Source organism: Meleagris gallopavo, chromosome 2 (assembly GCF_905368555.1).
Source record: "Meleagris gallopavo chromosome 2, MGAL_WU_HG_1.1, whole genome shotgun sequence".
Taxonomy (NCBI): Eukaryota; Metazoa; Chordata; class Aves; order Galliformes; family Phasianidae; genus Meleagris; species Meleagris gallopavo.
In genome coordinates this window covers 9,973,001-9,999,292 of record NC_139405.1, presented here as the reverse complement: position 1 = coordinate 9,999,292, position 26,292 = coordinate 9,973,001, and the positions used below count along the sequence as shown (strand labels likewise).

At 39.2% G+C, this 26,292-nt stretch overlaps 1 non-coding gene across 1 annotated transcript; it reads right to left on the bottom strand.

The window, feature by feature from the left end:
• Positions 1-23,142: 23,142 nt before the first annotated feature.
• LOC116216392 (U6 spliceosomal RNA) lies at positions 23,143-23,250 on the bottom strand. The gene has a single exon (XR_004159073.2). It is a non-coding gene; the product is annotated as a U6 spliceosomal RNA (small nuclear RNA).
• Positions 23,251-26,292: the final 3,042 nt, after the last annotated feature.

The following is a 26,292-nucleotide window of genomic DNA, read 5'->3' as shown; positions in this document are numbered from 1 at the left end:
ACATTGCTCCTTGCATCCATTGCTCTTGAAAGGTGAAATAGTGTGTTTTTTTTAATGGGTACTGAAATTTAGCTGAGCTCAACCAGACATGGCACTTCACTGCAGTGCAACTATGATTAGCAAGAAAGATTTTCTTGTCTATTATTTGACATCAAAAGTAAACTTTCCTGGTGGTAAATTACATGTCTTTCATTCCATGAGCTTATTAATATATTTGCGGACACACTTAAGTGAGGGAAACAGAACAGAAATACTCATGAGTATTTGGAGTCTGCACTATTGCCCCAATAAGAACTTCTGTAGGATGCAAGCAGATGTTTCGGCTCAAATCTGAGGGCTGCTGCTGTTTTTCACTTAGCGTGCTGCCAAGTGAGAGCAGCAGAATTAGGCTTTGATGGAGGCCTACAACTTTATTGTCATGTAGTTTGTATTGTGGACTCTCCTGCTGGAGTCCATATGCCAAAACAGAGGATAGTATTATCAATTACATGTGTGTTCCTGCTTGTTGAAAGCAGTTGAAATATAGTATACTAACACTTGATTTTGCCAGTGGAAAAAAAAAACAACAAAAAAAAAAAACACTCTGGTATCTAAAATAGTTTGTAGATTGTACTTGAATTCATAAACCTCGCACCATGTTCTTCCCTGCAAAAAGGCAGCAGCTGCCATTTCCATGAGTTCCTCTGCAGACAGCATTCCTTGAATTTTGGATGAGTGAAATGAGTGATTCCTCTTTGACTGCTTTGAGGTGTAAGCTCCTCCAAAAGGGAGGAGGCAGAGAAGCAGCCATGAGGCCAAGCCAGATTCTTTCCCTTGGCTCACGATGAGTGCAGGGATGGAGTGCTTCCATTTTGCTCCAGGCAAACCTGGCTGACAGGACTGCCTTCAGACAACAGCTGCTCCAGGACTCTCCCACGAATAAGTGCTGATTTCTATGTCCTACGCTGCGGGCTGCAGTGTAAAAGTTATACCTTGCACTCAATTTGCATACCTCAAATATCCAATATCTCCACTGCTTTACCAGGAAGGATTATACATTTTTTGCAAAGTGAACAAGTATGCTTTCAGAGAAAAATATTTCCATGGCTACAGATCCTTCTCATGCAGCGGAACTTATAAAACTCAGCTAGCAGAGAGCTAATAAAATGACAGGAAGTAATTAAATGAAAGGATGTCTGGGTACTGTTTGATGACAGATTTTTTTTTTTTTTTTTTCATCCAAGATTCCTGGGGGCTGTTTTATGTGGCCAGAAAAGCTTAAACTCCTTAGTTTGATAAGTGATTTGAACCAAGCCGCTCAGGCTTTGGTTCCTTAAGTTTTGCCACTGCATAGAAGTGGTCCTTTTGAAGTTTTATAAATGTAGTTTCTCCACGTGCTGTTGAGCGTTCATAGCTCCCATGTAAGAAATCAGACCTGTTATGCAAGCAGAAGTTTGGCTTATGTTACCAGTATGGATATGAAGCTAGGAAGTCAGAGTAGCTGAGCATTAAACACCAAAAGATGCTTATCTCTTGTGCAGTATTTTTGTGATGTGAAGAACTAGAATTAAGAGCTCCCCAGTATTAACAAACGATGACAGTGTAGAGAATTCCTGGAAGATAGTTTTTGTCGGTGGGATGCTGCCTTGTGATCCTCAGACTTTCATATTTTCTCTAATGTTTTCTGAGATATGGATCACAATTGAGACAAAAATTTTCTCTTTTCTCCCTAAGCTAAAATATAGATTACTAATAGTTCAGTAGTTCAGTATCTGTTCGGTATCAGGAAAAATGAAATCATACGTGGGACCTAATTTTAATGTTCCAAGATCTGGTTCATTTTGGCTTATCTTTAATCATTTGCATTGCACATGGACTATTCAAGTAGTGGAATGTTTTTAAATACTCATGATAGTTTTGCTTATAATTCTAAGTGCTTTCATTTTCTAAATAAAATCATGCTGTTACAATGAAATCAAGATAAATATCCACTTAGTTTAATGAGATGATCACATTTCTTAAGGATTGGACACACTTTTGTAACTTTATTAATAACTGGCAAGCTCTCATGAAATTCTGTGTTAATTGAAGAACAGCTTCAGTAAAAATAAAATGAAATAATCCTTCTAATGTGTACACATGAACCAAACAGATGGTAAAGACATTTCACCAACATCCTCTTAGTACTAGTAAGTAAATGCAACGGTATTATTTTGATTGAAGGGATTTGATTAGAACCCTCTGACTTTTTTGCAACAGCTGAATCCAAGGCATCCTATTTGCGTGACTGTGAAGAGCTTCCAAGTCATATTGTAATGATTTTTAAAGGCCAATTTGAAAGAGATTGCATTGCTAGTGTCAAGTTGACAAGCTCACATCTTCTCCTTCATGTGAAGTGCAAAGTTCAAGATGTCAGTGCGTAGCCTTGCCAAGTCACCCAGCTGGAGATTAATACTGCATAATAATCACGTAACTCCAATTCCAGCTTTATCAGTTCAAAAATTGCAGGGCTTCACAGGGGAAACTGTGGCACAAGCAGGTAATTTTCAGATAAGTTCTATTCAATGTCAGTGTCAGAATTGATCTCCTATTGAGATGTTTTGCTGGGTAGATGCAGAAAATGCAGACTTGCTTTTTCAAGTTAAATAACAATCCTGATAATATTTGGTGGAAATCTTGCCTTAGTTAGTAAAATGTCCTGAACTTAAAGCAAGTTCAGTCTGTTTCAGGAGTTGTGTGTATGTTAGTGTGTATGAGTAATATCCATAACTCAGCAGTAGCATTCTGCGGTTTTTCTTTACAGTATTAGAGATTAGCTGTGATCAACATTGGGGTATCTGAGCTGGAGCTTCCTTGATTGAAATGAGTGAAGAAAAAGAAGGCCAAGTTTTGGTATGTTCTGGAAGCTGTTGCCACCTGGTCTTACAGTGCCTCCTCTCAGTCTGAATAAAATCGAGTCTGGGATAGGGCACACTGGCAAGTCAAGGCACATTGCAGAATTGCACATTGCAGAAGGCCAAAAACCCCTGCTGCTGGCCCCTGAAATTAGCAGGACAGTAGATGAGGGACAATTGAAAGGTCATGGAACTGTTTAAGCTGCTGTGATTGAGTTTACTTGTGGTGGGATATCTGTAATTTGTATGCCTGCTTTTGAGATGCATTGTGAAGTTACGTTGAGTGCCTGTCTGTGTGGATAAGAGCCCTCTTAGTAGTACTTCTACACATCTAATGAATCAGTCAATCAACACCAGATTAAAGAGCTGTGCTTCTGAATGCCAGCCAGTTTTTTGCTGTCAGTTTTTCTTTTCTGCATGAAATTGTTACCTGTGTTTTAATTGATACTTGCCAAAATACATATTTATTTTGAAGCACGTACCTTACAATAGACAGCTTGAAAGCTGCCACCAGGCTTACCTCTCACTGAGATGCTGCCGGCTCAGAGCAGGAAATTGTCCATCTTTTCTACATTGAACAAATAAAGCAATGTTCCTTTTTATTCCGTACCTACAAATGTAGCTAATTTAAGTCCTGAGTGAGACTCCTGTCTCACTCCACTTTTGTCGGTAGCTGTAAACTGTTTGAGCTGTTCTGTGATATATTCATACTGTCCAGAAAAAAGGCTTTGACTACTGTAGTGTTCTGTCATCTCTGTTGTACAGAAGAACATATTGGTGGATGAACATATTATTCATACCATTAAGCCAATGTGATTCATCCTTGCGTCTCCCGGGGTGACCACTGCAAAGGCAGTGCTTGTGGTTCAGAGACTCTCACCTCTCAATGATAGGAAAGGAGAGAGCCCTGAACCTACCAATGTCCTTGTGGTCCTTGAAAGAGCTCATTAAAAGCCTTCCGTCCAGCTCCAGTTCTTATTTTTTGGGACTTTGAGGGAGAGAAGAAGGGCCACAGAAATGTAGGTCAGGTGAAGTTCAATGTACACTCTGCTACTCATCTTGAATTCCTTCATTTCAGCTTCTTGCTTTACTGAATATGCCCTGCACAAGCTATCTGTCCTAAGTGGTCGCTGAAACCTACAGCACCCAATTGCCCTGTTTCAAGTGTGTGCAACTTTGCAATGTGTCTTGGAGGTGAAGAAGTGCTAGTCCCATCAGGAGGGGCTAAACTGTGGCACTCAGTGTTAGTGCCTGTGGGCTGGTGCCCACGATAGTCTACATAGAAGTGCTCTTTGTGCATGGGAAAGGCACCTTGATCTGTGCGAGGTCCTTAGGCTAAAACTGTGGGTGACTTAAGAATACCCAAACTTTTATGCAGTTGGCTGAGGATTTTACTGGCTGCCTTATTGCTCTGAGATGCCTGGGGAGTTAACATGTAAAGCTTTATGTTGTACTTTAACCAATGGTCCTCCTGGCTTCTGCTGGATATAGCAATGACTTATTCTGCTTAAGGTCTTTGAGTGCTTGGGAATATTTATTCCTAATTTCAGTAACATTTCAGAAGATTTTTCAGCTCATTCTAGTCCATTCTGCCTTCTCTGTAGCTTCTGGACATTTACTGGAGCGTACAAAGTAGATAATGTATGTTCTTTGACACAACTCCAATAACACATTGAAGATTCTTGTCTAATTTCTCAAGAGGTGTTAAAAGCAGAAATAAGTGTGAAGCAATTAACCAAAATGCATGATTATTTGTCCCTACGCAGACCTCAAGTTAAAATACTGAACATTATTTCACTTGAATGTGTTTCCTTCAGTTTATTTGTTAAACTCTCCATGAAAATAAATTTGATATGTTGGACTCAGTGTTTTTGAATTATGAAAATGGAAGTTTCATTGCTGTCCTGGCCCCCAAAGACAGTATTTTTATTACCTTTTTAGTTCAGATTCTGGGCATAATATGATATTTAAAACTGTAGATCAAGTAGAAAGGAGATAGGTTTTATGTAAAGCATGCTAGTTTTAAAAGATATAAGAAGCTGAACTGCTTTTCTTCATATGGCTATGAAAGCCCATTAGAAAAATTGGAATGATTCCCTTTCTGTGCATTAAACCCTTCCTGCACCTTGTTATGGTATTTCATGCTGGAAGAACTATGTTTATGCTACCTATAAGTTTTCTAAACCACCCGCATTAAAATGGTTATGCTAACCAACGTATAGTCTCAATCTTTATGGTCTTGATACAAGCAGGACCCGGGACAGTGGGGAGAAGCCTATTAGCTCCCATATAAACAAGAATGATGAATTCTTTCCTCCCTGAAATCACCCTGCAGTCCCACTGTGGAACCATTTGGGAGAGCAGAGAATGAATACACACACAGTAAATCCATCTGCACCTTATGGGGCATTGACTTCCTAAAGGAAATTGCTTTTAATGTGAGGAAAAGGCTAATCTGTAACTTACAAACATGAGAAAATCAATCAATAAACATACCTATGACAATGGGATTTTTGACAGGAAACACTGCAAAATGTTATTTATCTCGTCTGCACAGCCAACAAATTTGCACCTGGGAAACAGTTACTTTTGATGCAGACATATAACTTAATGCTCGAATGACTGGTGCAGGCATTGGCTACAGTAGATAAAAAGGAAAGCTGGATTAGCTAAAAATATTTGTATTGAAATCAGTGTATTTTCTTCCTTGGGGGGGGGGGGGAGGGGGGATCCTCTAATTTTGGACTACAAGACTATAGGTAGAAAAGTTCAGGTCTTGCCCTTCTCATTTTTGAAAGACACTTTTCTAGTTCAAAGGGGCTTTGGTGTAGCTTCAGGGGAAATATCAAGGATTATAATTGGAAGACTTTTCTAGGTTTTCCTAGCTGGATTTCAGAAACACGGTATGTACTTAACAAAACCACACACACAAAAAGAACAGAGCAACTTTGAAATAGACCTTTCATTCCTACTGCTGCCATACAGCCTATACTGTCACCGTGCATTTTCCCTGGGAGGGAAGAGTATGGAACAAGGGGTGAAAGGTATCAGCAAAAAGGAGAAGTGCAAGATTAAAAATAAATCAAAAAAGAGAAAGCATGTCGAAAAACGTGGATTTATGCCAACTCCTAAATTTTCTTCTTAAACTGATACATCTGAAAAGATTTGTCCATATGTAATGGGGTTCTCCCAAAACTGACTGTGACAAATTTCTTTGGAAAAATTTGTGTGGATCACATGGGGATGAAGACCAGAAACTGCTAATTTTAATGATCTGGCTATCTTTGCTGTGCTATGACCCTGTCCTTGCTGAAAGCCATGGAAAAGGAAATATTGGTGGCCCTACTGAAGTCAGGGGAAGCAATGTGGCTGACTTGGGAGTGGGAAGGCAGGATTTTGCTCTGAGAAATGATGTCAGTGGCTGTATAAGTACTTGTGTTTCTGTTTTGTGTTAGAGGTGGGAGACAGCTGACGTTTTTTTTGCCTTCAGCAAATAGTGTGTTTTCCTGCTCTTGCTTTTTCTTGGGATGCACTCTGTGTTGTGCACGTTCTGATTAAATATATTCTTCTGCGTACAGGCATACTAAATATTGAAAAGGAAGCACAAAGGAAACATTTCAGTAATTATGTAATTAAGGTATATTAAACCGACAAAGAGTACACCTTTTTTATGTAAATCCTTAAGCCAGGAGGTCTCACTTTGAAAACAAAGTGTTTTAAGCAAATGTTTTAGATTGCAGTGAATTAACTGCTTTGCAATTATTACGCTTTAGAATACGGAATTCTTGTGTTTATATATTTTAAGTGTTCTAGCCAAGAAGAGTCTTGCTATTCTTCCAAATTATTTCTACATTGCAATGTAATTGAAGAAACACAAGTCATTTCAATCTTGTAATACTTCCTGAAAGGGATGATAAATGCTAGTAACAGTCAACCAGAACCACTTATTCACACTTTACTAGTCACCAAGAACATTTTTTTCTTGAATATATTTTTATTGCATCTACTTTTTGCAGTTAGAAAACAACTTTGATGTATGATACAAGGCTTGCAGCATTTCTGAGTCCTCAGGAATAATCGGGCAGTCCTTCCTGTGAGGTTCACTGTAAAGACTTGCAGCAGCTGATGCTCTCAAGTATTTTACAACTTGTCATTTCTGCAAAATCACCTGGCTCATGTAATGTTCTTTCTGCAGAAAAAGGTTTGCCACTTGACATTTTAATGATAAAAATATCAATTTTGATGCATTGACTGTTGAAGACTGCATTGCCTGACAGTTTGAGTCTACCACTATGTTCTGCTCTGGAGCTGATGAACACCGAAGGCCTGTATAACAGTAGGATCTCCTTGTTCATCAGAGTTTTGGCCATGACATGCAGAAGCAAAAAGTTTTTGACTTTGAGAAGTAGCTCATCTGACAATTAAAAGGCAGGTGAGAGCTGGGACTTCCAAGATTTATTCTCTGCTCTACCAATGATTCATTATTTGCTTGAGATGCAGAGTGCCTTCTAGACAAGTCTTATGTTGCTGGATGTTTTATTCCAACAGCACTTCATAGGGTATTTCAGTTTGCCATTGCTAAGGAGAGGAGAATAAAGAGAAAAGCCAGTTTCTGTCTGTCTAGCTGAAAAGAATTGGAAAACATAACTCATGAAAATATTGATTTTTTAAATGTTAATTAAAAATTCTAAATCGTTGCTTCTAGGGTTAGAACCAATACTGGATCCAACATGGCTACTGCATTCTTGGATCTCTCTGCTGACCAAATTCAAAGTAATTCTTGGTTTTGATTTCCTCTCCTTTAGGAAATGATCTCTTACATATTCCTGGGAATGTTCTGAATATTAAAGCTTTACTAATGGTAGCCATCTTCACGTTAACAATTCAAAAGTTCTTCATGGAAAACTTATTTCTAGATGCTAACTTCCATCTGCTTTTTTCTTCCTGCAAACACTTGAGTGTTTTATTTTTCATCCAAGGCCAAGGAGGAAGATCCCAGGCACAGTGTGTGCTAGAAGCTTCCCAGTGAGAACGATAAGAAAGCAGTGTTTCTGCTTCCCAGATGAAAGCATACAGTGGTCATATGTAAGATGTGGCCAGTTTTTAAACGTGGGACATCGGTTTTGAGTGAAAAGCCTGAACTGGACTGGTGGACAAAAGGAGAATGTATTATTTAATTGTACTGTAAATAAGTACAGGGCTGTAACTCACCAGCTCTGTAATATATATAACTTATAGGATCATGTAGCTAATGACTAGAGTGGCTTTTCTCCTCTTTTCTGTTGTCTGGACTAAAACCTTTCTCTTGTAAGCACATTCTAAGCCTTCTGTGAGGTGTATTTTTTGTGAAGCCTGAGAAAGCTGGCATGCAGTAAGCCTGGCAGCTGCTGGGCCTCAGGGGATGGATGCATGGGACCTCTTATTCTGTGAATCCCGGAAAAACTAAGAGTTAGAGCTGTGCTGTTTGGCTTGTTTCCAGTCTGAGGTTATTCTGGGTATGTGCCTGGAAACACAGGGTACGAAATATATAGTTACCTTTGGACTCTGATATTGACAGGTTTATGCAGGAGCTGGTGAGTTTTTATCTTTAAAATTATCTTTAAATTTTTTTTTAATTATTATGTTCTGTGAAAAAGTTAGGTAGAATCTGACACATTATTTTTAGCCACTGTCATTAATTATGCTTCAGAGTCTGATTCACACCCTCATTATGCCCCTGTATCTCCAGCACAGGACAGACTCCCAGCGAAACTCAGGCTGGAGTTGTGCAAAAAGATCTCTGTTTGCTCTTGGAGACCAGGTCACAGTTGTAAGATATGCCCAAGTCTCTACGTTATTCATCTTCTTTGCATGAGGAGACAGGGAAGCTTGAAGATGCAGGGTGCATTTGATAGAATTAAGGGAAACAAAAGGGCAGTGTTGGCATCATGGCTTTTGACAAGGAGAAGCATTAGAGAGAATTATGGTGACCTAAAATTGCCACATAGTCTACTTTAAGTCAGGCTTTGTTTGGCAAACTAGGGGGAAAAAAATCAGATTCTAGATAGCAAATGTTATATGGCTCTGTCTTATTATTTCAAGGCATGAAGTCAGCATATAATAGTGCAACCTCTATCTTGAACTCAGATGTTTTAGAGCAAAGTTCACCTCCTGTGAAGAAAAAGAAAAAAACATAATTTCTCTCCACCTTGCTATCACTGCTATCCACTGTTTTCCTATTTGGGATCTGAAAGATTCCTTAAGGAACTACATCTATAGCTTCACTTATTTTTTCTGTTGAAAAAATCCCTAATGGAAAGGCTGTCTCTTCACCCTCTTCTGTGGAAGGAAATTAGGAGAAAGAGCCAAGGCTGCCTTGGCTTAAGGACTGATGTGGTTTTGCAGTTGACGGTGGGAGGTTTTTTTTCCTCCTTTGCAATAACATTTGCTACTATTGGAACTGTCAGTACAGTGGGAAAAGCAATTAATATTTTTTGCCTCAATGTCTTTCACAAAATCCTTACTTTTCTGCAAGCAAAGCTCTTGAAAGAAATCATAGTTCACCTTGAGGAATGATAAGAGAGAAAAAAACTGTAAGAAGTTTCTACATGTCCTTTCCTCATTAGCAATGACAAACTGTTGAGGGAAGATATTCCACGGCACAAGTTTTGTAAATACAGTTGCAGTAAAATCTAATTTCAGGGCAAATAAAAATCAGAAAATTAGACTAATTTATCTTCAACTTTGTCTGTACAAGTTTGGCCAAGAAAAATTTACCAGCCTGAAATAATGAAATAGTAATGTAGACAAGAATTATTACATGTTGTGTCAATTAGAATTTTTTTTAGCTAGACGTATCCACCCCTTTTGCAGATTTTACTTAGAAAGTTTGAGTATGCCAAAGTCTCATCGCTCATAATTTTGTTACGTTATGTGCAGTGCTGACACTTCCTGAGCCAAAAGGGAAGCTGTAGGAAGTGATGAAGGTCAGGTGAAACCAGGTGGTTCTCACAAGGTGGGGAACTGCTTTGGCTTCTGAGAGAATCCCAAGTTCTCTTTCCCTTGAACTCCAGGTACTTTAGTAGCCAGGAGAGGGCTGCCCTCAGCAGACCATTTCAGTGTTACTCCCGGGAGCAAACAGTGTTCCACTTGAAGCCTTTGTTGAATAATCCTGGCATCTCACAGAACCCAGAGAAAATCACTTTCTATATGCTGAGCGTGACAGGGCTGCATAGCTTGCCAGAGACCATAACAAACACCGAAAAAGAAATGGGCTCTATGCTAAACAGCATGGAATACAAAGACTTCTATTTGCAGCCTGGCCTTCCATATGGGGTTTGCACTGTCAGCTCAGCACCTCTCCCCTTCCAGTGCTAGCAGTGTAAGATGCCCAGCCATCCCCTCTTGCACTTCACGGGAATTATGTATCTAAATGGCTGCGAGGAGGAAAGCTATATAAAGTTACCGAGCTATTTGGTGCTGCAGCGGAAGTGTGAAGGGCAAAACTTATGCTGATGGCATCAGAATTAAGGCTTCATCCTTTCTCTTTAAAACCTTGATTTCTACTGCATTAATTTTACTTTAAACTTATTTTTTTTCTAGCGTAAAGAATTCAATAACATAAAGGGCAGTGCCTGAAGAGCCAAGCTGTGTTCATAATCCCTTTTTCCTCAGCATTAAGTAGGTACCTAGCAGAAAGCATCCCCTCTTTGGGTTATTCAGGTGCTCAGTAAGGCTCTCAGAACAGCTCTCATTCCAGATGATGCACGACCCCTGATTCATTTACAAGGTCACTAACACTTCTATTTACATTTCTTTGAAGAAAGAGTGTGCTTTAAAATGTCTCAAAGAATTAAGACATGTTTATAAGTGACGTGTCTTTGCGATAGAAATATTTTCTTTCTTAGTGAAAGGCCAGCTGTGCCTACGAAGTTTCCATGAGGTAAAAATAATAGTGTTTAAAAGCTTCAGCAGAACATTAATGAAGGGAAAGTATTTTCTGTGATTTGGGAGGTTTTCTATGGTATCTGCTAACATGTCCAGCCTACACAAACACCAGCCTTAGGAATGACCTTTCAGTCATTCCAGGTGAGAACAGATGGGGTAACAAGGTCCATGGGAAAAGAGGTTTTATATTTGGTTCCCATCTTCACTTCAGACATCAGTAAAAATTGGAGCACGTGAGTCTCTGTAGCTTTCACTGTCAATGATTAAGACTGAAGTTCACTGGGATGCTCCTTGATGAGATGGTGTTCAGTAGGCCCATGCTCTGATGTCAATCTCAGCATATGGAAGAACCACTGAGGGAGCTGGGGTCGTTCAGTTTGAAGAAGGGGAGGCTCAGGGGAGGTCCTATGTAATGACATGGAGGGAGGTTGTGGAGAGGTGGGGGTCAGTCTCTTCTTCATGGTAACTAGTGATAGGACAAGAGGGAATGGCCTCAAGTTGCTTCAGGGAAGGTTCATGTTGGATATAAGGAAAAACAGAGTGATCATGTACTGGAACAGGCTGCCCAGGGAGATGGTGGAGTCACCGTCCCTAGAGGTGTTCAAGAAACATATAGATGTTGTACTGAGGAACGTGCTTTAGTGAGAAATATTGTTGAGAGGTGGGCAATTGGACTGAGTGAACTTACAGGTCTTTTGCAACCTTGGTGATTCTATGTAACATAACATAGGCCTGCACCTGATATCACGGCACATCAAATGGGCACCTGTCTGTAGCTTTGTATGCAGTAGCTTGTAACTGGTGATTCTGGTAGTGCAGAGTTTTCTAATTTCCCATTGAGCTGCTTCTGAGTAAGTATTAATCAGCATAATGTATAATAGAATAAAACAAGCCTTAAACATTTTAAATTCCCAATGAATCTAAAGAAAGCAGGAAGGTTTCAGAGTATAAATCTCAAAATTCCCTGTTGTGTGCTTTCTTTCTCTGATAAATGAAGATTTCATATGACCAAATTTCTTTAAATTTAAAATTCACTGAGATCCTGAGACAGAAAATTCTGTAGGAGTTTGGAGTCACTGACTCTTGGTCTAGGAAGTCTAATCTCTTGTTAAACTTATGAGGCATGATAATCCTAGAGGGAGATCTCTTCAGTTGTAAGGATCCTTTTGGACTTGATGGGCCGTATCTCTGAAACAGACTTTGGATGGAATCTATAGCATGTGGTGGTTCAAAGTCTTTCCCAAGCTGGGGATAGTATCTTACAGGAATCTTTTTTTTTTTTTTTTAATCCCAGCAAGTATTAATGTTTAGCTGAGTAACAATTCAATATATTTTCCTCAAAAATATATATTTAAATAAAGGATTAATACAGCATGTTATTCTAACAATAATTTTTTTTTTTTTTTTTGTCTACAAAGACTAAAAATAATCAGGAAAAGCTTTCTGTAAACTCAGTTGCAGCAGTGTTTTCACTGAAGCTGAGGAATTCCTTGAAAATTAGTAGGGAATTACAACATGAACAGGAATCAAGGATTGCCATCATTTTGCTTTTTTCATCTGGTGCCAAACAGGAGTTATTCTGCCTGAGTCAGATGTGTTCAGCAAAGCACTGTGGCACTGCCCAGCAGTGAGGATTTGAAGGGCTCCCACCTCCTCCCCAGCTGCCCTGATGAGTGGGGAGAATGCTGCCCCACTGCTGGTGCTGTATTGCTACGCATGAAAGCTGGGAGGATGTGTGGTAGGAACTGTGATTAGGAGAGGTTTGCTAGCAGCACAGATTGGACCTCTGCTCAGGGGTATGCCTGTGAAGATGCTATCTAGTCTTTGCATTAGATATCGAAGCTCTTGTATGAAACCTGTTTTAATTGAATTGCAAGTCTCTTGCTTGCTGCACTCTTTGCTATAAAACCTGTGTCAGCACTGGTATCACACAGAAACACCAAAGGAGGTAGTTTATTCATATTGCTCAATATTGTCTCATTTATGCATGCTTATAGGGTTTTTATAGGTATGAATGGACATATTTAAAAAAAAGATACTGATTTCACTGAATTCTCCTTGTTTAAGTAAGAAAGTTGAGAATGCCACTATATGAGTAGTGTAGAGTGGAAACAAGTTGCAGATGCATTTTCTTCTATATGGTGTAAATTTGAACCTGAGACCTTCTATGCAAGGTGAGAACTTGTCCTATTTGTCACTACACAACTCGGTTTTGTCATTTTCACCGCTAATGGGATTTTGCAACTGAGTGACCTTGTTAATGCAGCAATATGTTGCCTGCCATATCATCGGTAACAGTGCTCCGAATAATAAAAGGGGGAAAATGCTGGCCAAAAGTAGTGAAAAAAGTAATGCTAGTTTCTTTCCATTCTTTTCTGGGAAGAGAAGAAAAGCTTCTATTATCTTAAAAATTATCCTACTTAATGTGATGAAATAGTTAAAGGATGGCTCTTCTCTGCACAATTTAGCAGAATAGCTCTTTAAAGAACTTCTTAAGGGAGGAAAAAGGGACGTAAATATGGAATGGATCTTTTGAACATGGCAAAGCCTATCATTAGACTGGGAGGATATTATAACACTATCATTGAAAAATTGCTGTGAAGAGTGGCTATGATAACAGTGTGTTTTTCAGACATTTGTTATCTCCTCATGTCACAGTTCCATGGCTTGTACTATCTTAATGATAAATATTGTTAGCATTGAAGTAGTGCTAGGGATGGCTATTTTCTATATGTAAAATAGGCATGAGTAGTACATAAGAGTGACCTAAGGTGTTTGTTAACTGAATAAATATGGGGAGAGAGAAGGACGTAGGGAAATGTGACAACCAGTTTTCCAAGTCCCTGTCCAATCCTATGCATAGAGAGGCAGTCTGCACTGCCTCTTGATTTATGGCTAAAATCTCCACGGATAATTTATATTGCCACCTGTCTGAAGAATGTTTGAAATGAGGGCAGAATGACATTCAGCTGGAGTCGTGAACCTGCAGATCTGGGCAAGATGTTGCATAGGCAGAACTGCAAAGAGGGATTTGAAAATTCCTCTAATTATCACTCCCTAGTAACAAGCCAAGAACAATGTTTTCAGCAAGCCAACAGATTAACTCAAAGGCCAGCTTTTCAGTAGAGAAGGCAAGAAGCTTTATGGGATTAGTGACCTGTGGGGAAATGCCAGAGTCAATGAGGAGATCTCCACTGCTCAGTGAAGCATCTTGCTGTCTCATTTAACTAAAGCTTTCTTCATCTGAGCCCGCCTGGTGGCACAGTGCAGAGCCGAGGTGTTACCTCTGATCGAAAGGCAGAATAGCTGCACTGATCGCTAGGAAAGTGCCAGCGAATGTGTTGCTAGTGCAAGATCTGCTCTGCTGCCTCAGGCACTGTGGACGTGGCCACAGAAAATCATGTTGTAAGTGCTGATGGATTCAAAACCTGCCCGAGTTTGTTTGTTTACTTGTTTTTGGTTAGGCTATGTCTTGTTGTTTGTTTATTTATGAAGTGTGTTTTATGAAACGAGAAAGTGATGTACTGAACATTTTTACATTTCTGGGTGTTTTTGAATTTGAGAGAGTTTAAACATTTGTTTTCCGGCTAAATTCCTGTCCAGGAGGAGAATTCCCAGCCCATTTGGCATACCTTGAGTTTTCTACTGGATACAGTGCTTACAGATGTTTGCACAGCATTAGCAGTAATTCAGGGATGGAAGAAGTATGTATAATACTTAGTACTGGAGTAATTTTTATTTGTTTCCAATTTTTATTTAGGAATTCAAACAAAACAGTTGATCAGTATCCGTGAAGCTCATTGATAAACCTTAAAAAAAAAATAATAGCTAAGCATGTAATGGTTGGTAACTTTTGATATGCCCCTGCCAGGTTATGTATTTATTTTCTGGAGGAGCAAATAATTTATAAAGAAACACTGGAGCACATTGCCCAGAGTGGTTGTAAAGTCTTTATCCATCTCAATCCGACTGGACATGTTCTTGGCTCCAGCTGACCTTGTTCTGAGCAGGGATGGGATTGGATTAAATGATTTCCAGGGATGAAAATTTCTCAATTGTTCTGTGATTCTGTGGCTGAGTATTTTAAAGAGCTCATAGTCCATGAGAAAGAAAGCAGACGTGCATTAGGAAAAAAACCTCAACTTATAGATTTCTTCAACATAGAAACTGCTGTAATTAAATGGGATACTCTTATGCTGGAGTCGAACATCATTAGTTTCTTTTGTGAAAGCTAAGTAAGAAAATAAGGACTTATTTATTTTAGGGAAATTTTGTGTATTAATATTTATATTAAGCATTGCTTGAATATATGTTTAAGTGAATTTTTGGGGGATGTGTCTATTGGGGCTTGCTGTTTTTATAATTGAAAGAGTTCATAATAACCAACTTCATTTCTCAGCCACTGTTTGGGCCAAGGATTGGTGTCAAATGGGTTTTTTCAGTGCACGAGGGCTGCCAAATGTGCATCTGTCTTTTCAGGCAGCTCTAATCCTTCATGGTCCACTGACTTTACCTTTATGAGTTCTTCTGATTGATAATTGAGAGAATAAATCTTTGAAGAACTTATATAAATGCAAAAAGAAACCCCATTAAGATTCAAGCAGTAAAATGCATATTTTATATGGTACCTTTTCAATCCTCTAACATTTAAATTCATTTTGCCAGACAAAGATTCAGGATTGGCATTCAGATATAGATTTTGTTTTCTTATGCACTGTCAGCTGCACCCTCTATATTTTAACTTTTAGTACCAGCAGAGTAAGTGATCTGTTCTGAGAGCTGTCTTGCACAGAGGCACTTCACTGTATTGAAGATGCAGAACCAAACAATTCAGTGTATTGCTTCCCTGCCCTTGTTGAATTTATACAGATGAGGCATTCTTTTTAAAAAATATTAGTTTCACATGGAAAACAAGATTGGCTAGTGGTGGATTAATAGCTCCCTTCCAAATGATGAAACAGTTGGAGTAGAGGGGGCAGCTCTGCACAAGCCTTTTGGTAAAGCAAGAAAACAAGGTGGAGCACCAGCACCTGCTACCTATCTGCTATCAGTTTATTAGCCTGATAAACACGGGCTACGTTCCATTCATACAATTTTCAGAGAATATCCTAAGGGTTAAGTTAGTGAAAAAAGGGGAAAATACAACTGAAAGCCCTAAAAATTTATTTGAATGTTTTCAAAACCGATAGCATACGCTTAATCCTCATAGGTCTGTTTACCTGTAGGAAGAATTGAATCAGCATGGCAGGTTAGCTTATAAATATAGCCTTATGCAGAGGATGACAAAGATTTAACTTCAGTAAATTTTGAGACCACTTGGCTTTGCTTATGCAAAAATGCTCCATTTAATTATTTCAAATTCCCTCTCTCACATATGCCTGTCGTAAGGTAAATACAATCACATACAAAAAGAGAGCATCAATTTTTAATGAAATTATTTCTGGGATTTCTCAAAAAATTCTGTACCTTTAAGACTGTTTATATACTACGTAACTGTTATAAAAGCAGTACAGTAGCAGCATACCTGTGATAGACATATGTAGATAGAAGTGTAATTTCCCAACAGATACAGTTTTCACCCTGTGGGGTTGTGACTGTAAAACCTGCAAAAACTGCATTTGCTTGGCAAAAAGACAAGCTCCATTTACTCAAACGAATTTACCACTTAACTACTGTTCTCTAATAGATGAGGTTAGGTACACTTTCCATAGATACTATCCACTGTGGTCCATTGTGCCGTCTCTTTGATATTGAGTGGTCACAGCCTGTAGGATAGGTGAAATAAGAATGGCAAGCCTTGTTTTTGTCTGCCTACGCTGTAGGTAGCATTAGACAATATTCAAACATAGCTCCTGGGACAAGATTGTCATTGTTTGAAACCTGACCTCTTTCTTTTTAAAAAATAACCAGAAGTAAAACTTAGAAGTGGAAATCCTATTGTTGTTTCTGTCTGCTAAAGTGGAAGTATGGACCAGAGAGACATATCTGAGTAATTGGATAAAAAAGTAATCAGGTAGTTCTTAAACTGTCTTGGCAAAGACCTATGATTGATCCTTAGATCTCACGTCTTCATAATTTTTATTCTTTGCTTCATAAATCAGCAGCCTCGCCTGGGATAATTGATAGAACAGAATAGTACCAAAACAGAGGTATCTTTCCATTTATAAGGGTGGGGGAGACAGGAGGACATGAAGTACCGTAATTTCTGTGTTTTTCCAGGAATTTATTACTCATAAAGTTGTCAGGTTGATAGTATCAAAGACTAAAAGGTTTTGTCTGTCCAATTACAGCATATGCAGCGATAGTGCAAATTTTGCAGTCCTTGCCATGTCAGTGTCTGCTGCCCTGTGCAAAGACGGAGATCATTGGAGTGAGTGTATAGGATGTGACCTGGCTGTCAGCTTTACGTGGCATGTCCTATCTCATTGACAAAAACTGCAGCCAGTAAGGCCTTGATGAAGTGGAACTAACTTCAGGGAGAAGATCATCCTAAGCCCCAAACATTACTGAAAGTTTTAACCATGTGATGTAATAATTCAAAGCTTTGATTCAGTCCACTTCGTCAGTTTCATCCCAAAGGAACGTTACCTTTGACTTATTTAAACTTTGTATTTTTTCTCATGTTAGAGTCCTCTTCTGTTTCCTGTATCAGATTTCTTTCAGGTAATAACAGATATTTGAGACCTTTCAATAACAAAAAAACAGACAAGGTGGTCTGGGTATATGCAATTTACAAAATACAGAATCACTGAATCCTTATGCAGTGGGAGGAGACCTTTAAAGGCTATCTAGTCCAACTCCCCTGCAATGAACAGGGACACCTCACAGCCCCATCCAGCTTGACCTTGGGTGTCTATAGGGACAGGACCTCCATCACATCTCTGGGGAACCTGTTCAAGTGCTTCAGGGCTCTCACAGAGAGACTTTTTCCTTCTACCCAACCTAAATCTACCTTCTTTAAGTTTCCAGTCATTTCCCTTGTTCTGTCACCAGAGACCCTGCTAAAACTGCTTTATCTACCCACACTGACACCAGACGCATAATGCGGTGACCCAGAACAACTCCTTCATCCAGCAGTCTTAGCTCATCTCCAGTGGTTTGTGCTCAGAGAGCAGCTCTGACTCGAAAAGAGATCCAGAGCCCAAAGGAGGGCCCACAACCACTACAGAAAACCATAAACGATGCAACCCTGCACTGTAACTTGTCATCAAAGCCTATTTCATTGCACCCACACCAAGAATTTGGAGACTGTAATGGTGTCATGAAATTGTAACTGTCACAAAACTATGGTGGCATTCTTAATGGGAGTTTTAGAATCATCTTTGATGTTGTTAAAATCTGATCCAGCTTCCCAAGGGAGAAGTATATGACAGCTGCAAAAAACATCTGCCTGAAGAAAATATTTTTGGAAAGCAGTAATTTTAACTATACTAAAGCATAGATTTTTAATAATTGGTATAATTATCCCTAGTTATTTAATCTCTACGTTTGCCCTATTTTCATGTTCCCATCTTCTTTTATTTTTCCTACCTTTCCAGATGGAACTTTTCAATATTTTTCCATCTCTACCATGTCTCCTTCCCTTTCCTATTGTTCTTGTTTGCCCTGGAAACCTCACCATCTTTTTCTTCTCCATTACACGTAGTATACTACCTCCCTATCTGCCAAGCTGAGCATTCTTGCATACTAGTGTCTAGAAGTGGCATGGATGATTCAGGGATTTTTTTTGCTTAATTTGTAGCAGCACTCCCTAACAGAAGCAGCTGTAATGGCTCTTCCATCTTGCATTCAACTTATTTTTAATAAGGGTAGTTATGCTGGCAAGCTTTCCTCCGCACAATTGCATATGCACATCTAGCACAGTACATTTCATGCAAGTGTTTGGGTTGTCATTAGAGATGTGACAGCTTCACAGTAGCTATGGGACTGCTGTTCCCACTGTCTCTAACTAGGGAATGAAAAGTGCTGCAGCTTTACTGGAAATTCTTTGCTACTGAAGGGCACTAATCCTATGACTGATACGTATTTAAAATATATGCATTTAGTATTGCAAGTTAAATTATATTCAATTGCAGCAGCATCAGTATCACATTTTTTGTGTATATCTAAGATAACGGGTAGATGTTTCTAACTTTAGGCGTTCGTACCATTTAAGGTGTAAAACTAACCACAGCATAAACCTGTATCTCGCCGCATCATTTCAGCCCAGCCTATTTTTCAGCCCTTAAATCCCACGATGTAATGGGGAAAGAACTAGTTCAGGTCTTCCAAGTATTTGTGTCCTTACCCAACTCAGGAGGCAATGACAGCTGCAGTGCAGTTCCCACTGTGTATCTCAGTAGAGAAATGGTTAGCTACAATGGCTGGAAATGCAGGGCTGGTACACTCTTCTGCCCGTCTCACACTCTGTCACATGTGCCCTACCTGCCTGCCAGTGTAATTCATTTTAGGATCAGCACCCTATTCCAAATGGCATTCCAGCAGCACTTTGGGCACTGTGGCTTCAGGCATACACAGATCTGGACAGGTATCACTGTGGCGATTATATTTGGATAACATGTAGAGCTTTCTTTAATTTAAATTTTAATAGAGCTTGACGTATTGCCAAAGCGCAGCCAATGTAGTGGCATCTGCCTGAGCCGTGGCTCCACAGATCCTGCCTAGCACTAGGTCTTCCCAACCTTCATTTAACTAACTAATATGCATATCTAATGATGCACATACCATTTCTCAATCTTTGAATGCAGTATCATGTCCGGCAGAGAAATTTCAAGTTACTATCACTCTATTTCTGTCTCAGGCATAGTCTGTGTTGGCCCTTACTGTTTCTGAGCAAAACAAATCACATTTTTCTTTATAGGAGGTGTAAGTGAAATAGTTCATGAAGAAATAAAATAATAGATTAAAGCTGTCAAATTCTATAATCCTCTCTGTGACAGATATGTATTTTCCCTTTCCTTTAAGATCATAATTTATGATGCTCGGAGGGTGAGAACAGGCGTTATTGTGCTGTTAATGTTATTGTTTTGTCTTTCATATTAGAGTGGAGATGAAGTCCATCAGATAAGATTTGTGTGGAATTTTCAGGCTCCCTTTTTCTCATACCCAGATAATTCCTACAACACTTGAGTCTGTGGGAGCCATCTCTCTGTAATGCATTTAACAGTACTAACAGGTGCTGCCTGCTTGGTTCACTGGCAATTTCTTTTTGTCTTTAACAATGATTTCTTTTCATTTAACACCTTAATGAAAACTAATGTAGGAGATAAAAACTAATTTAAAGTACTCTTATAATATAATTGGTATTGACCTTACCAATTAAATATAAGAAGAATTAAATTTTTATGTTTTTTAATTGTATGCTTAATAAGTGAGGAATGTAGCTTGTCCCTTAAACAAGCTTTCTTTTTTTTTTATAAGTCCTTGATTTTATGGAATTCAGTTACTGGCATGGGAAGAGAGACCACATTATGGCAACAGCAACAAAAAGAATTGCAAAGATTAATTTTTCACAATTTCCTTTTAATAATGAGATCTCCAATCCTAAAAATATTGATTGACTCAAAAATTTTAATTATTTGTTTCTATTATAAGTGTTTAAAAGAATAACGTGTTTGCCAGGGAACTTGTGTAGGCAACCTACTTTAATTTCCTTGGTATTCAGTGTATAAACCAATTCTCCATGACCGGTAATGGTTCATTTTTGGTGGCCCAGAAGCAGTCTGTACATTCAGCCTTAAGATCTCTGAACCATAGCAGTGAAGTGCACACCCGGAGCCCCCTGCTCTTCCTCTTGCTGTTCTGGCAGCTATACATGCTGATTGTGCTTCAACATCTGCCTTCCTCTCCAGGCTTGGAGCTCAGGGCTTGGATGGTTGCCATTCCCATAGGATTCACGAGAGGCTGCAGCACCCGAAAGCTCTCATAGATTCCAGCTCCCAAAGCACAGAAACAAGTTCCGTTAGGACTCTGCGATGTGTAAAAAGGAAGATAAGGAGACAGCCAATAGGAGATTTTTGAAAGAAAAAAAAACCATAAAACCTTTGCAGTTTTATGTTGACTGCCAGTCTGCCTAGAGGAAAACACAGGCAGTGGCTGTTCTTCCAATTAGCAATTCCCACAGAAAATTTTGACCTTATATAAATAATGCAGTGTAATATGCAAAGTTTGTCAGGCAACATCATTTTCTGTTAGAGAAAGGATACTGGGATTCTGAGTGATGATTCATGATTAGGACATGGGTGGAAATTTTCATCAAACATGATATGGCAAGGCAAGCCCTGCTCTGTTATACCACAAAGGTCTGAGAGAAGGAAGCTGGCAAGGCCAGAATATAAAACATCTGGAAAAACAGACGTGAAACCATGGTGACATGAATATGAGTCTTGTCATTGGTTTCCACGGGACTGGGATTTCACTCCTATTTTTACAGGCAACAGATAGAAATAATAGTAGTAATTAGAGAAGTCATCCACAGAATAGGGAATTTGGCATTTCCCTTGAGCAGCAGACACACATTGTAATTGTCTCCTCTCCAAATCTGTTCTTAGACTGGCCAAAAGAATCCTGCCAAAATGACACTGTGAAAACAAGCCAAGCGTAGCTCCAGTGAGGACAAAATGGTGCTGGTTTCCCTAATGGATGCTTCTGCATATGACAGTTTGATAGACCAGAAATGTGCCTGTGTGAGTTAAGGACCCATGTGTTGATGTTTCTGTGGAATTGTGTGCTTTCTAAGCCCTCCAGAGTTAGCCCCATCAACTGTGCCAAATGCTGGTTGGAAGCAGACTTGACAGGAAAAGCTCTGTGAATCACATTTGAATATTTCAGTCTTTACAGTAGATGCTGGGTTTCATAGAAGTTAGAAACCACCAGAAGGATCAGACTAGTTATGCCCAGAGAACCCAGAAGATCTGATGGTTATGAGCAGCTGTAGCCATGCTGGGAAGTACATCCTTTCTAGGATATATCTGAGCTTGGACATCTGTTGGATCATCTGAAATTCTAGAAGTCTCTTTGGCTCTACAGGAGTCATCTTCCTCCTCTCCAACTCCAAACCAAAACTGTGCTGCTTCTCCTCCTCCTTGAAATTTTTGTATGGTAGAGCCAGGCTATGTTTTCAGCTGAGAATACTTTCTGCCTGTATTCTCAGCATCCTTTACAATTTTATGCTGTTCTTTTTTCATTCTTGAGCCAATCCACAGGCCTCACTAGAATTGCTGTTCTTTGGCTTTAACTTAGCCAAATGGCAGGTCAACTCCAAAGTGTAGTGCTGCTATCTCTGCTATTACTTAGTGATTTGCTGGACGGTAGTTACAGCCTGTGCTTCAATATGCACATTCTCTCCCAGCATGTGGGAAAGGAATGTGTATTATTCCCAGATCTGGACATTGGAAGATGTTTCTGGAACAGATTTAATTGATATTTGGCTTTCAGATTTCTATACTGCTCAGTTTGCCTTCACTTTTATTCACATAAAGCCTCATTCAGTGACAGTTTCTCACTCCTGCCCATAAGTCCAGTCACCTATGGGGCAGTACTTAGTAGTCTTCTGTGATATGTGGGAACCATAACATACTTAACCCTGCTGAAGGTGAAGATGTGAGCACTTGATAATACTCTTCCTAACATCCAAGAACTAATCCCCTCAGGGAAAATCATTGTTTTCTTTATTGCTTTCAGTCTCCAGATACAGTCTGACAACTGTGCAGTGCTGCTTGGAAACCTAGGGCCATTTGTCATTTAAACATCTCCCAAGTGTTATAGTGACAGCCTCAAAAGACAAAAGCAAGTGTTGGGAGCTTCTGGAATCTGTGTAGTTTGGTAATCCTTACAATATTAAGCTGGATATTAAGACTTTTTTTTATCAAGAGTTTCCACTCCTACATCAATCCTCTCAATAGCAAAAGAGCTTTGTCATTCTCAGCAGAGTATTTTTATTATTTAGGCTGGGAACTGTGCAATAACATCTGTGAGGATTTAGAAGACAATTGCCAACTCAGCCAATAACTAGATATTATCTTGCAAGGTGGAAACAAAATATATGTGGGGCTTGAAATGAGGAAAATTTTGGTAGTTTACACTCAGGATTTATTTCTGTATGGAGGTTTGAAAGCTATTTGTACCTTAGCTATAATAACACTCACCTTTTTCTGGAAGGGAGATGATGTTTCATCATTTATTTTGTGTTGACTAGGTGGACTATAGAAAGATGGCAGATATAGCAGGAAGAAAACAGGTGGACATTTTTTTTCCTGTGCCAAGACTTAGAATTATAGAATTGTTCAAGTTGAAAGGACCCTTAATGGTCACCTGGTCCAAATACCCTGCAATGGCATGGAGAAAAAATATGCATCTCTTCACGAGTTTGCTTGTCATCCTTGCATAGTGGCCACATTCATCTTCACTGCATCATTCAGCATTTTAGTATATGTGCTGCTGAAGCAAGCATACGTTGTCTTTAAAGAGTTAGAAAGGAACAGCCAATAGCTACTGATGGATACTGATGGATGTGTAGCTACCGGTTCTATCATGTGTATACTATAATTTTCTTTTTTCTTTTTGCTTACGTTCTTAGTGTTCTTTCAATGGCCTTTTTTCTACACCACCTTTCCTACTTTCACATTAGAGGTTTGAAAAATAAGGCAAACTTCTACAAGGGGGACCCTTTGGGGAATTATTTTGATTTTCTGCCACCATTATTTCCCATCCTTCTCTTAGGTCACGTCTGAGGCCCTTTTCTCCCTCACTTCTCCAATGCACAGGTGAGACTGACTGAGTAAGAAGGGAAATGAGACCTGCATTTTTAAAGGGCAATCCCTCAAACTTGGCCCTGCTGAATATGTAAGGGAGCACTTGGGCCAGGTCTTGCCTGTTTGATGGGACTCCTTGGCCGTAGATGAGCTTGAGCAGTATGTTTTTGGACACCCTCAGGTGAGCTGCAGGCATTGGCTGGGCAATGCTTGATTTCTGCATGCTTAGCCAAGCCAGCCTTTTTGGCTGCATACTGCTAGGTGTTCCTAATACATGTTTGTCTTGTTATCTTTGCTCAGCTCAGACCACGGTAAGGATTTTGCTTTGCTTTGTAGGCAAAAGGCACCCTTTAGGAGTATGTTGCTGTGGCCAGTCCGAAGGATGGTGAGACCAGAAGAGTTAGGGAGACTTTGCTGCTGGCTGTGCTTTAAAAGAGAGAAAAAGAAAAAAGAAAAGAAAAAAAAACACCAAACCAACTCCTTGTTTCTTCCCAACTGAAAGTCTGCCATTCTCTATGAATTTAGGCTTCTGATCAAAATAACCATTGGCACTTAATTGTATAATAGGTGACTTGCCTTTAACCTCTGGTTGCTTTGGCAGCCGTTTGCCTATGCAGTTTTATTTATAGTGTTTATTTCAAAGATTGATGGCAGCTGGCAGGAGGCACTGAAACAACTGATAAAGACGACTGACATTTTGTCAGCTGACTGAATGACAGGAATATATTGCTTGCATTTAAACTGTTTTGTGTGAATAAATCATTGTTGATGCCAAAATCCACCTTTGGTCTTCTCCATCTGATCCCTGAGAAATGGCTGGGAAAGGTGTTTATTTAAGCAGGGAGCAACTTGCTATAAGGATCATGGCTTATGCTCAGTAAAACTTTCCTTAGCAATGGTATTTAAATATTTAAAGTATTATTGAAGTACTTGAGATCTGTTCATGGTGAAGTTAAGGACAAAAGTATTATTCTTCTCTTTGAATGCTCTGCAAAAAAAGTAACTGTTGTGGAGTCCTGTGGGGCAGCTATTAATATGGATGAGGGGAAAGATCTATGCAGTGTATGGAAGTTTTTTTTCTTTTTTCTTTGAAAAGGTGCTAACAATCTTCAAAAACACTGAAAGTATGTATTGCCAAACCCTTCCACGTGATAGTGATGTGTATTCCAGCCTTAAATTTTAGGCAAGAAATAAGTTTGAGCAGTGTTTGTTGGAATTATCATTTAGTTTCTTAGTTTTCTGCACCTTTAAGTCAATTTAAGTGCTTAAAAGGCAGAGTTCTCACGAATAAATACAGTGTAAGCAAACTGTGTAAGGTATGTCTGATGTAGGTACACAAAAGCTGGGTGAGTTTCTCTGAATTACAGATATAACACTCTGGAGACCAGGTATAGGCTTTTCTACTGCTACACCTGAGCTTTGTGTAGGGCTTCTTGCCAATCTGTTCCCAATGGATGCGTTGGTTAAGCCAAGAACAGGCATGATGGAGTACCCTCTGCATCTCTGTAAGGCACTGAAGGCACAATGCAGAACAGCAGGATGTTGCTGAGACCTTTATCAAACCATTCAGACTGAGGAATGGGTGAAATATTTTCCAGGACTTGACAGTTCATTTGCATGCATTGGAATCCTTTCAACAGTGAAAAGATCAATGCTACTACAATTGCCTGTACAAGGAGTGACAAGGCCAGCGAAACCAAATCCTTCTCACTTAACATGTTTTTGTACTTCCTTCCTGCTATGGTATGCTTTACACCTTTTTTTTCCTTCTCAATCTGAACCTGGTGATGTCTTGTAACAAAATGAAGGCAAGTCTTTAACGTAAATGCAGAAAGACTTAGTCTTTCAGTCTTTTCAGACTTAGTCTTCAGTCAGTTCAGTTCCTCAGAGTGGGTTTTGGGTGGGCTGTACTAAGGTAGGTAAAAGATATACACCTCTATGGATTGAATGTCTCTGGAATGTAAGCTAACAGAGCAGCAGCAATGAGTAACTGAGACAGTGTTGGGGAAGATGAGAAAGATAATCTTAACCTTCACTACAGCTGATCAGCTCTTTCCATTGCTTTATTTATTACAGATCTGCATGGGATTGTTTTTAACAGTCTTGGAAATAAATAAATCCACGATAATTATTTTTTCTTAATTCATAAAATCTCAACATCATATTTAATAGGTCTGGACATGAATGTCAATAGATGTCTGCTTCTGCAGAACGTGTTTTATAGTTTTTATTTTTTTTCTCTGAACTCCATGGCTTTTCATGAATGGTGTATTTGCAGAGCTTTAGGATAAAGCCACATCTGGGTCTTGCTGTGCATCGGCACATGGGGTGCATTTATTTAAATGTCAAGCCATTTTTGGCTTTTTCCATTGGCACTAATATGTGCCACGTCAGGTTACATCAAGCTGTCTCCCATCATAAGACTTGATGGGATTTGACATGACCTGACATAGCACAATGTAAGTGTCTCCTCACATCACACACTAACAGAAATCTGGTTTAAATAAGGAGTAATAATGCAGAAAACACAAGAACTTTCTTGGTGCCTCTTATCAGAGGCAGGTAACAAGGTTAGGTTCCTGGCACACATTTAACTGAGTCTTTCACAGTAAACTCCTGCCTTGCTCTTTGTAGCCTTATGCAACAGGATCAGCTGCCACACATACAACATAAATAAATACATAAAAATTCACTTTTTATCATTCTCTTATGAAAATTTGTTGAGAACACAATAATGCAAT